Here is a 12,578-nt window from a genome sequence, read left to right as displayed (position 1 = left end):
TTCTAATTACCAAAAAGCAACGCCAAAGCCATATATGTCTGCTATTTCTGATCAAAGGGGATCCCAGAGAAGCAATGACAACCATGTGTGCCATAATTGCACAAGCTGTTTGTAAAAAAATTCAGTTAGAAACCTAAAGTTTGTGAAAAAGGGAAAGATTTTTTGGCTGTGAAATGGTGGCATGAAATATACCAAAATGGGCCTGGATCAATACTTTGGGTTGTCTACTACGCTACACTAAAGCTAAAATTAACCCTACAAGCTCCCTAATTAACCCCTGCTGGGCATAATACATGTGTGGTGCGCAGCGACATTTAGCGGCCATTACCAAAAAGCAACGCAAAAGCCATATATGTCTGCTATTTCTGAACAAAGGGGATCCCAGAGAAGCATTTACAACCATTTGTGCCATAATTGCACGAGTTGTTTGTAAATAATTTCAGTGAGAAACCTAAAATTGTGAAAAATGTAACGTTTTTTTTTTTTTTAATCGCATTTGGCGGTGAAATAGTGGCATGAAATATACAAAAATGGGCCTAGATCAGTACTTGGGGTTGTCTACTACACTAAAGCTAAAATTACCCCAAAAAGCTCCCTTCATGCTCCCTAATTAACCCCTTCACTGCTGGGCATAATACACGTGTGGTGCGCAGTGGCATTTAGCGACCTTCTAATTACCAAAAAGCAACGCTAACGCCATAAATGTCTGCTATTTCTGAACAAAAGGGGATCCCAGAGAAGCATTTACAACCATTTATGCCATAATTGCACGAGTTGTTTGTAAATAATTTCAGTGAGAAACCTAAAGTTTGTGAAAAAGTGAACGATTTTTTTTATTTGATCGCATTTGGTGGTGAAATGGTGGCATGAAATATACCAAAATGGGCCTAGATCAATACTTTGGGATGTCTTCTAAAAAAAATATATATACATGTCAAGGGATATTCAGGGATTCCTGATAGATATCAATGTCCTAATGTAACTAGCGCTAATTTTGAAAAGTGGTTTGGAAATAGCAAAGTGCTACTTGTATTTATGGCCCTATAACTTACAAAAAAAGCAAAGAACATGTAAACATTGGGTATTTCTAAACTCAGGACAAAATTTAGAAACTATTTAGCATGGGGGTTTTTGGTGGTTGTAGATGTGTTACAGATTTTGGGGGTCAAGGTTAGAAAATTATAAGATTTGATGAAAATAATGGTATCTTTAGAAAGTCCATTTAATGGTGAGAAAAACGGTATATAATATGTGTGGGTACAGTAAATGAGTAAGAGGAAAATTACAGCTAAACACAAACACCGCAAAAATATAAAAATAGCCTTGGTCCCAAAGGGTCAGAAAATGGAAAAGTGCTGTGGTCATTAAGGGGTTAAACAATGCTCAGTTGGTACTAAGGGGCCCAAAGTGTGTCAAGAAAATATCCCCCACACCATTACACCACCAGCCTGAACCGTTGATACGAGGCAGGATGGATTCATGCTTTCATGTTGTTTACGCCAAATTCTGACCCTGCCATCTGAATGTCGCAGCTAAAATCGACTCAACAGACCAGGCAACGTTTTTCCAATTTTCTATTGTCCAATTTTGGTGAGCCTTTGTGAATTGTAGCCTAAGTTTCCTGTTCTTAGCTGACAGGAGTGGCACTCGGTGTGGTCTTCTGTTGCTGTAGACCATCGGCTTCAAGATTCAACGTGTTTTGCGTTCAGAGATGGTATTCTGCATACCTTGGTTGTAACAAGTGGTTATTTTAGTTACTGTTGCCTTTCTATCATCTCAAACCAATCTGCCCATTCTCCTCTGACATCAACAAGGCATTGTGGTCCACACAACTGCCGCTCACTGCATATTTTCTCTTTTTCGGACCATTCTCTGTAAACCCTAGAGATGGTTGTGCGTGAAAATCCCAGTAGATCAGCAGTTTTTTTAATACTCAGACCAATCCGTCTGGAACCAACAACTGCGCCATGTTCAAAGTTACTTAAATCCCCTTTCTTCCCCATTCTGATGCTCGGTTTGAATTTCAGCAAGTTGTCTTCACCAAGTCTAGATGCCTAAATGCATTGAGTTGCTGCCATGTGATTGGCTAATTAGCAATTTGTGTTACCAAGCAATTGAACAGCTGTACCTAATAAAGTGGCCGGTGAGTACACACATACGTACATATACACCTTTGTGCCCTTCCCAATCCTTGTCACCTTTATTTTGCATTTAATATGTATAAATACAAGTGAAATACTTTATTTTTATGTTTTGCTACGTATATTTTCAAGATTTAACACATCAGATCTCCAAAAGCACATTTTTCAGTGTTTCTTTTGTTTTGTGTTTGAGCGCAACACTTAATGCTAATAGCTGCCTGCGCTCTCTATTAAAACTATATAGTATGCTAAAAAATGTCAGCCTCAGTAAGATTTTCTGGTTAATTTTTCTTTCCAATGGCATAGAGAGTCCACAAATTCATTAATTACTGTTGGGAATTTAACACATGACCACCAGGAGGAGGCAAAGACAACCCAGCCAAAGCTAAAGTATCCCTCCCACTTCCCATACTGCCCCAGTCATTCTTTGCCTCTGTAACTTGGAGGATGGCAAAGATGGTGCTCTGCAGAAAAAATGTATTTAAGTCCTTTCCCTTTGAGATAGGACTGGGGTGGTTATGCTGTGTCCATGTAAACCTCTTAGTAGAGTATTGGTAGCTGTTATCTGCTGGATGTCACAGGGCAGCTTCTCTGTCCTCCTTCCAGCAATCTGTGCTAATGCCCCCACCTGGCAACCAGTGTTAGCTTACACTGCTTTCCTTTCTACCTCAGCTCCCTGTCAGATGTGGATATGAAGCTGTCAGACCTGAAAGTGCTGTGTCTGATCCACAGCAGAAGCCCTGGAGGTAAGTCCCTTTATTTCTTCCCTCAGGACACACAGGGGGCACTTAAGTGACCGGCTGGCACATAATTACCTTATAGAGGTCTGGGGACAAATGATGTTTCACTGAATCAGACTATAAGTTCCATTTACTCTTTCTTTGCTGGCCTGATATAAGGATATTTTATGGCTACTTAACCCCTTAACGACCAAGGACGTACGCCACACGTCCTCAAAAAAAATACACTTAATGACCGAGGACGTGTGGCGTACGTCCTTGGTCTGGAAAGCAGCTGGATTCGATCCTGCTCGCTTCCAGCTGCTTTCCGGTTATTGCAGTGATGCCTCGATATGGAGGCATCCTGCAATAACCCCCTTGGCCATCCGATGCAGAGAGAGCCACTCTGTGGCCCTCTCTGCACCGGACATCGATGGCCGGTATCGTTGGTGGGTGGGAGCTTACGTGGGAGGCGGGTGGGCAGCCATCGATGTTGTGTATGGAGTGGAGCGGGATCGGGACCCACGGGGGCGCGCACGGGAGCGCGCGCGTGCACGGGGGTTGGAGGGCGGGCGCGTGCACGGGGCGGGAGCGGGTGGGAACCGCTACACTACAGAAAAACAGTAAAAAGTATTCAAAAAAAATAAAGTTTAAACTTTAAAAAATATAATCTAAGGGATCTGGAAGGGGTGGGGGGTTGGTCTTGGTGGGGGGGAAAGCTACACTACAGAAAATTGCTTTTTTTTTAATAAAATGGCAAATTTTTTGCAAAACTGGGTACTGGCAGACAGCTGCCAGTACCCAAGATGGCGCTCATTAAGGCAGAGGGGAAGGGTTAGAGAGCTGTTAGGTGGGGGATCAGTGAGGTTGGGGTCTAAGGGGGGATCATACACATCAGCATATGTAAATATGCTTTTTTTTTTTTTTTAAATGGCCAAATACCTTTTATTTTAGTACTGGCAGAGTTTCTGCCAGTACTTAAGATGGCGGGGACAATTGTGGGGTGGGGGAGGGAAGAGAGCTGTTTGGGAGGGATCAGGGGGTCTGATGTTTCAGGTGGGAGGCTGAGCTCTACACTAAAGATAAAATTAACCCTGCAAGCTCCCTACAAGCTACATATTTAACCCCTTCACTGCTAGCCATAATACACGTGTGATGCGCAGCAGCATTTAGAGGCCTTCTAATTACCAAAAAGCAATGCCAAAGCCATATATGTCTGCTATTTCTGAACAAAGGGGATCCCAGAGAAGCATTTACAACCATTTGTGCCATAATTGCACAAGCTGTTTGTAAATAATTTCAGTGAGAAACCTAAAATTGAGAAAAATTTAACTTTTTTTTTAATTTGATCGCATTTGGCGGTGAAATGGTGGCATAAAATATACCAAAATTGGCCTAGATCAATACTTGGGGTTGTCTACTACACTACACTAAAGCTAAAACTATCCCAAAAAGCTCCCTACATGCTCCCTAATTAACCCCTTCACTGCTGGGCATAATACACGTGTGGTGCGCAGTGGCATTTAGCGGCCTTCTAATTACCAAAAAGCAACGCCAAAGTCATATATGTCTGCTATTTCTGAACAAAGGGGATCCCAGATAAGAATTTACAACAATTTATGCCATAATTGCACAAGCTGTTTGTAAATAATTTAAGTTAGAAACCAAAAGTTTGTGAAAAAATTTGTGAAAAGTGAACGATTTTTTGTGTTTGATTGCATTTGGCGGTGAAATGGTGGCATGAAATATACCAAAATGGGCCTAGATCAATACTTTGGGTTGTCTACTAAAAAAAAATATATACATGTCAATGGATATTCAGAGATTCCTGAAAGATATCAGTGTTCTAATGTAACTAGCGCTAATTTTGAAAAGAAATTGTTTGGAAATAGCAAAGTGCTACTTGTATTTATGGCCCTATAGTTTACAAAAAAAGCAAAGAACATGTAAACATTGGGTATTTCTAAATTCAGGACAAAATTTAGAAACTATTTAGCATGGGTGTTTTTTTGTGGTTGTAGATGTGTAACAGATTTTGGGGGTCAAAGTTAGAAAAAGTGTGTTTTTTTCCATTTTTTCCTCATATTTTATAATTTTTTTTTATAGTAAATTATAAGATATGATGAAAATAATGGTATCTTTAGAAAGTCCATTTAATGGCGAGAAAAACGGTATATAATATGTGTGGGTACAGTAAATGAGTAAGAGGAAAATTACAGCTAAACACAAACACCTCAAAAATGTAAAAATAGCCTTGGTCCCAAACGGACAGAAAATGGAAAAGTGCTGTGGTCATTAAGGGGTTAAAGGGAAACTGAACCCAATTTTTTGTATTTTGTGATTCAGATAGAGCATGCAATTTTAAGCAACTTTCTAATTTACTCCTATTATCAAATTTTCTTCGTTCTCTTGCTATATTTATTTGAAAAAGAAGGCATCTATGCTTTTTTTGTAGGTTCAGAACTCTGGACAGCACTTTTTTTATTGGTGGATGAATTTATCCACCAATCAGCAAGGACAACCCAGGTTGTTCACCAAAAATGGGCTGGCATCTAAACTTACATTTCAAATAAAGATACCAAGAGAATGAAGAAAATTTGATAATTGGAGTAAATTAGAAAGTTTCTTAAAATGTCATGCTCTATCTGAATCACACAAGAAAAAAATTGGGTTCAGTGTCCCTTTAAAGGGACAGTCTACACTATAATGTTTATTGTTTTAAAAGATAGATAATCCCTTTATTACCCATGCCCCAGTTTTGCATAACCAACACAGTTATATTAATATACTTTTTACCTCTGTGATTACCTTGTATCTAAGCATCTTCTGACAGCCCCTAATCACATGACTGTGACGGTTTATTATCTATTGACTTGCATTTAGTATTGTGTTGTGCTAAATCTTAAATAACTCCTCGGGCGTGAACACATTGTTATCTATATGTCCCACATGAACTAGCAGTCTCCTGTAGTGAAAAGCAAATACAAAAGCATGTTCTTAAAAGGCTGTCTATAGAGCCGTTGGAACAGGCAGACATTTAGAGGTTTAAATGTTATAAAGTATATTAATATAACAATGTTGGTTGTGCAAAGTTGGGGAATGGGTAGAAAAGGCGTTGTCTATCTTATTAAAGGGACAGTCTAGGCCAAAATAAACTTTCATGATTCAGATAGGGCATGTAATTTTAAACAATTTTCCAATTTACTTTTATCACCAATTTTGCTTTGTTCTCTTGGTATGCTTAGCTGAAAGCTTAACCTAGGAGGTTCATATGCTAATTTATTAGACCTTGAAGGCCACCTCTTTTCAGATTGCATTTTAACAGTTTTTCACAACTAGAGGGTGTTAGTTCATGTGTTTCATATAGATAACACTGTGCTCATGCACGTAAAGTTATCTGGGAGCAGGCATTAATTGGCTAAACTGCAAGTCTGTCAAAAGAACTGAAATAAAGGGGCAGTTTGCAGTGGCTTAGATACAAGAAAATCACAGAGGTAAAAAATATATAAATATAATTGTGTTGGTTATGCAAAACTGGGAAATGGGTAATAAAGGGATTATCTATCTTTTAAAACAATACAAATTCTGGTGTAGACTGTCCCTTTAAACAATAACAATTTTAGTGTAGACTGTCACTCTAATAAGCACTGCAACCCATCAGGTTGATATGTATAACTTATATCCTTTACACTGGATATTTCAGTGGCTTGAGCACATTATGTCACACTTACTTTCGCCGTGCTCAGCAGCTCTCCAGGTGATTTCAGTGGAACGCTTTCGCATTGTGTGTGTGTGTTGGGGGCAATGTGATGTTGTACTAGAGGGACAGGAATGGTCCGTTTTTCCCCTTTAGCTGGGGCACCTCCGACTGCACAGGAGGAGAGGAGGCTACCGCAAGCTGGGTAGCGTGTTCCCCTACCTCTTATAGGAGTTTTATGAGAAGCTTCCACGAGGTCTGGTATGCGCCATTACTATGTATGTGCACTGTAACACAGACAGTGTATATCTATTTTACCAGTTTAGTATGGCAGCATGTTAGAGCGGACAGCTAATCAGTCAGCTCGTTCCTCCTGCTCTCATTTCTTTTTGCGCCTTTTACACCCAGCGAGCTGGGCCTCACAGGTTTTCAATGTGTGTGACATGAGAGAGGGATATGTCACACCGCCCCGCAGTAAGCTGATAGCGGGACTCTAGCCTGGTAAGCGACATGAGTCGGCTATATAGTTTTTAAAGCTGTTCTGTTCAACCTGAGTGCTTTGCTGACACCTAGTGCAGGTTGTACACTTCTCTGAAATTTGTACAGTGGATTTCATACCATCTACTGTTTTTATTGCTATGCAATATGTCCTTTTATGGAATATTTTAGGGAGTATTCTTTTTATAGGACATTCTTTCCTATTACATTCTCTGTCTCCCTTTTTGGGATATTATTGTAGTTTTTATATCCTTCATGCTATTTATGGCTGGGCAGTCTATTTTTTTTTCCCCTTGGGAATTTGGAGGTAGACTGGGTATATTATATTGCTACTTATTTCTACACAATCTGTTTGCTTTTTTTCTTCTACGGATACAGTAATTATTATTCTTGTGCTCTTAAGAGTGTCTCACAATAAGTTTCTCTAGGTTCCGTCCTTAAAGGGACACTGAACCCAGTTTTTTTCTTTCGTGATTCAGATAGAGCATGGCATTTTAAGCAACTTTCTTATTTACTCCTTTTATCAAATTTTCTTGATTCTCTTGGTATTTTTATTTGAAAAGTAATAATGTAAGTTTAGATGCAGGCCCCTTTTTGGTGAACAACCTGGGTTGTTATTGCTGATTGGTGGATAAATTCACCCACCAATAAACAAGTGCTTTCCATTGTCTGAACCAAATATTGGCTGGCTATTTAGCTTAGATGCCTTCTTTTTCAAATAAACATAGCAAGAGAACAAAGAAAAAGTGATAATAAGAGTAAATTCGAAAGTTGCTTAAAATTGCATGCTCTATCTGAATCACGAAAGAAAAAATTTGGGTTCAGTGTCCCTTTAAGAATGGAGACGATAATATCCATTCTTCCTTTGGTCCAGAGGGTCAGTTCATGATCACTTTCGATCTGAAGGATGCTTACCTACATGTCCTGATCCACATGGATCATTTTATTTTTCTGCAGATTTGTCTTTCTGGACGATCCTTTTGCAGCTCTGCTTTTTGGTCTAGCTACTGCCCAGGGGATCTTTTTGAAGGTATTAGGAGTTTTCCTAGCAGTAACATATCTCAAAGTATCGCAGCTGTTGCTTTGGCAAGATCTCTCACAGATTTTCTTCAAGAACAAGCAAGATGCTGTAAACAAGGAGTCCCAGGTTCAAGCCTGGACCAGGGCATGACAATATCCTTGACTGTCTTCCTCCAGAAGGTCTGTATCCATCCCTGGTCCCCAACACCAATGTGTTTTCTGGGTACAATTACAGATTTCCTTGAAGATCTTCCTGACAGCTCTAGGGCGAGCCCTTCTCTTCTCAGCTTGCCTTGCACGTCAGTCTATGCAGGCCCATCTGTGGCACAATGCATGGTAGTATTAAGCCTCATGGTGGCTATCATGGACATCCTTTTGTTCATTTTCATCTGCGTCCTCTCAAATATGTATGCTCAGACAAAGGTATGGAGATTTTCCGACCCAGCCTTTTGGACTGGGTTGCAGTCTGGGGTTTCCTAAGGGCACAGGGAATTTCTGGAGATTTCTCTATCCATCAACATCTGGAATGAGAGCTATCTTCTTTGCTCTGATGACGTGGTCTCAGTTTCTGTCTTTCCGGTTTATCAGACTCCAATCGGAGCAACATAACGTTTGTGGTTTCTCTCAATCATCTGGGAGGATTCCAATCTGCCCAGATACGGGTCAAGATGGAGGAACCCTTAAGCAGTGTTGGTAGACGTGTTAGCAGTTTCTTGGAGGTTTTATACTATTCATCTGTTCCTGCCGTTTGCTCTACTTCCAGGGTCATAGCCCGCATCAATCAGGAGCAGGCTTCGGTGGTCCTAATTGCTCCAGCTTAGCCTTGCAGGACTTGGTTCTCAGACTTTGTGAAGTTGTCATTCTCTTTTGTGGGAGGTTGCCCCAGCGAGCGGACCGTCTTCTTCAGGGTCCATTCCTTTACCAAAATCTAGCTTTTCTGAGTCTGGCAGCATGGTGTTTGAAAGTCTTTTTCTTTCTAAAAGAGTTTTTTCTGACAAAATCATTGATACAGGCTCGTTAGCCGTGGTGCACCTTCCTGACCTGTGCGAGGCTCAAGGTTTCCCTTGGCTCAAGGTGGGAGTTCCTTGGAATCTGTTGTTTCTCAAAGAGCGATTGGAGAAAGGTTTGTCTGCTAGTTCTCTGAAGGGTCAGATTTCTACTCTTTTTGTCATGCTACACAAAAAGTTAGCTTATCTTCTAGGTGTTGTCTTTTGTTCAGGCCCCGATTAGAATCGGGACTGTGTTTCAACCTGTTGCTCACCCTTGGAACCTTAATCTTCAACAGGCTCTGTTTGAGTGCATGCATTCTGTTGATATTAAAAACTTTCATCTCAGAAAGTTTGGTTTTTGCTGGCAATTTCTTTTGTTTGTAGAGTTTCAGAATTTTTTGCCTTACAGTGGGATATCTTATTACCCATATGGATAAGGCTGTTCTACGTATCAAGTTGTTTTTCTTACCTTCTTTTTATCCTAATCCTTTCTCTCAGGAGGAGCGTTTGTTGAACGATCTGGATGTGGTACATGCCTTAAAATTCTATCTTCATGCTTCCAAGGATTTTAAGACAGACTTCTTTTTGTTCGTTGTGTATGCAGGTAAGCGCATGGGTCAGAGAGCCATTGCGACTACCATTTCTTTTTGGCTGAGGAGTAGCTTTTGTTTGGCTTATGAGGAAGCCGTCTCCTGAGAGGATTATGCCTCATACCATGCTTTGTCATCTTCTTGGGCAATTAAGAATGAAGGTTCTATGGAACAAATCTATAAGATGGCTACCAGGTCTATCTTTACATTCTTTTGGATTGATTTAACAAGTGTCGAATGGCCCTTGTTTCTGTTCAGGCTCATCAGAAACAGCAGTTATGACTTGTCCTCTGCATCTGAGGCTGCAGACTTTAATCTGCCCGATCTTATACAATCGGGCTGATTGGCCGCGAATCTGCAGGGGGCGGCATTGCATAAGCAGTTCTGGTGAACTGCTTGTGCAATGATAAATGCAGACAGCATATGCTGTCAGCATTCAGCGATGTCTCTCGGACATGAAACACTACAGTGTATCATGTCGGACAGACATTGGTAAATCTACCCATTTTTCTAAATTTTACAAGTTTGATGTTTTTGCCTCAGCTGAGGCTTCCTTAGGGAGAAAAGTGCTTCTAGCGTTGGTACCTTCAGTTTAGGTCCGCCTGCCTTTAGTTCTTCCTCCCAGTCCATTCTGTGTCCTCTCTAGCTTGGTCATCGGATTCCCAACAGTAATGAATGAATTTGTGGACTTTCCATGCCATTGGAAAGGAAACAAAATTTATGTTTACCTGATAAATTCTTTTCTTTCCTGGCATGGGGAGTCCACAAACCCGCCCCTTTTATTTTTAAGGCTTTTTTTTTCTTCCTAATCTTCTGGCACCTCTATAACCCTAGTGCTTCTCCTACTCTTCCTTATTTCCGCAGCTGAATGACTGGGGGAGTGTGGGAGGGATACTTAAACTTTGGCTGGGTTGTCTTTGCCTCTTCCTGGTGGCCAGGTGTGAAATTCCCAACAGTAATTAATGAATTTGTGGACTCTCTGACAGGAAAGAAAATCATTTGTCAGTTAAACATACATTTATTTTTAACTGTCCACCTGTATTACCAGATTCTGTGCCATTATGCATTATCAATTGTGTTCCACTTGTGATCTAGCCTTCATTGTGAACTTCCTACTAATGCCCATCGGCTGAGAAATATCTCCTACTAATGCTCATCAGCTGACAATAGAAAGTGGGTAGCAAAGTAAATGAAACCCAACAATATAAATATAAAACACCAAAACTAAATCACTGACTTAATTATGCTTGAACTTATTTGTCTACATCGGAACTGTAAACAAATTAGTAAAAATTGATCGTGTGATTTTGATGATGGGATCGGGTCAGTGGGGAGCACGTATAATGCTAGGAACATCCTCCAGCCCACGATCCCATTTAGGAAGTGGGTATGGCCCAGCACAGTTAGGATGGCATGGAACATCCTACTTGCGGGAAAGGGATAAGGTAAAAGCAATAAGGATCCGAAAAACCCCAGGAGTTTGTAAATCAGAAATATATTCTTTATTGCAAAATCACTACTTGATAGTTAAAATTAGTACTTTAGGACAAAGCATTTTAGGCGATGTGTTAGCGAGACAAGCTGATGCGTTTCAGCTTTCTGCCAAAGGCTTAGCTTGATTGCCTCAAGGTGAATTACTTGGATGTTAAATTGAGTGGAGAGGTAGATTAACCATTTAATGCCGTTCTATTCCGTCCTAACCAGGCTGGGCTTTAGCTCCGTTAGGACAGAATAGAACGTGCTAGCCGATTGGCTGTCCTGTAGCCAACAGCGCTTTTTGGATTTGATCGCGGTCTAGAGGGCATGCCTAGTGTCATAGGGACGCCCCCCTGACACGATCTCGGGATTTCAATTTGTCTACATCAGAACATTTTTCCGATTGACCCTGTCATGAAAGGATTAAACAGGAGGGTATATTAAAACATACATTTATTTTGTGAGTTTGTTTTACTTCTGATCTTAATACCCTTCAACGTGAGATCATGGCCTCTTGTTCTGATGTTGCTCATTTTATGAAAGGACCACTAAATACCGTTGGATTGAATAATTGACAACTACACAATAAAGAGAGAATGCAGTAACACTTATTTGAAATGAGCAGCAGAATATTTTCTGGCAAATTTCAAAGTTAATCCAATTTTCCCACCCCCTGTATCATGCGAGTCATCAGCCAATTACAAAAAGCATATACACTGCTCTTTTGCACATGCTCAGTACAAGCCTCAGAAAGTGTGCATATAAAAAGAATGTGCATGTCTTGATAATATAAGTATATTGGAGGTTGGTTTTTTTTTTTTAAATTGCATTCTTTTTCTGAATCATGAAACTAATTTTGACTTTACTGGCCCTTTAATATATTTGTAGGTTTCTATCATATCACCTCTCTCCCCTAAGCTATACAACTGTAACTTATTGACCATATACCAGTTTAGTAGCCTTCATTTGAACAGTTTCCAGTTGACATCTTTCTGGAGATGTGGCTTCCAAACTGCACAGCAGTGAAGTGTTACTAGTGAAGATGAGGACTAACTAGAGATGATTTAGATCCTTCGGGAGGATCCAAATTCAGAAGTAGGAGGCCGCTCAGATCTTTTCGTAGCCGGATTGATTCTAGTGAAAGATCCCCACATTAACATCTGTGCAAATCCAGATCTTAGTGTGGTGATCTTTCAAAAGCATCAATCCGACTACGAAAAGATCTGAACACGAGCAGCCGCCTACTTCCGAATTCTGAAATATCTGAATGCACATCTCTAGGACTAATTATTTGTGGTATAACAACTATTTCTGCTGCAAACTCCTCTACTCACACAACCAAATATTCTACTAACCCCCAAAGATTTTGCAGACTCTGCTGGCAACGTTTTGACCATCAAGCCACTTAGATTAGTCTAAAATTATCATCCTGAAGTAAAACTAATATA

Source organism: Bombina bombina, chromosome 1 (genome assembly GCF_027579735.1).
Source record: "Bombina bombina isolate aBomBom1 chromosome 1, aBomBom1.pri, whole genome shotgun sequence".
Lineage (NCBI taxonomy): Eukaryota > Metazoa > Chordata > Amphibia > Anura > Bombinatoridae > Bombina > Bombina bombina.
The sequence above is the reverse complement of the archived record's forward strand: the minus strand, read 5'-3'. Positions refer to the sequence as shown.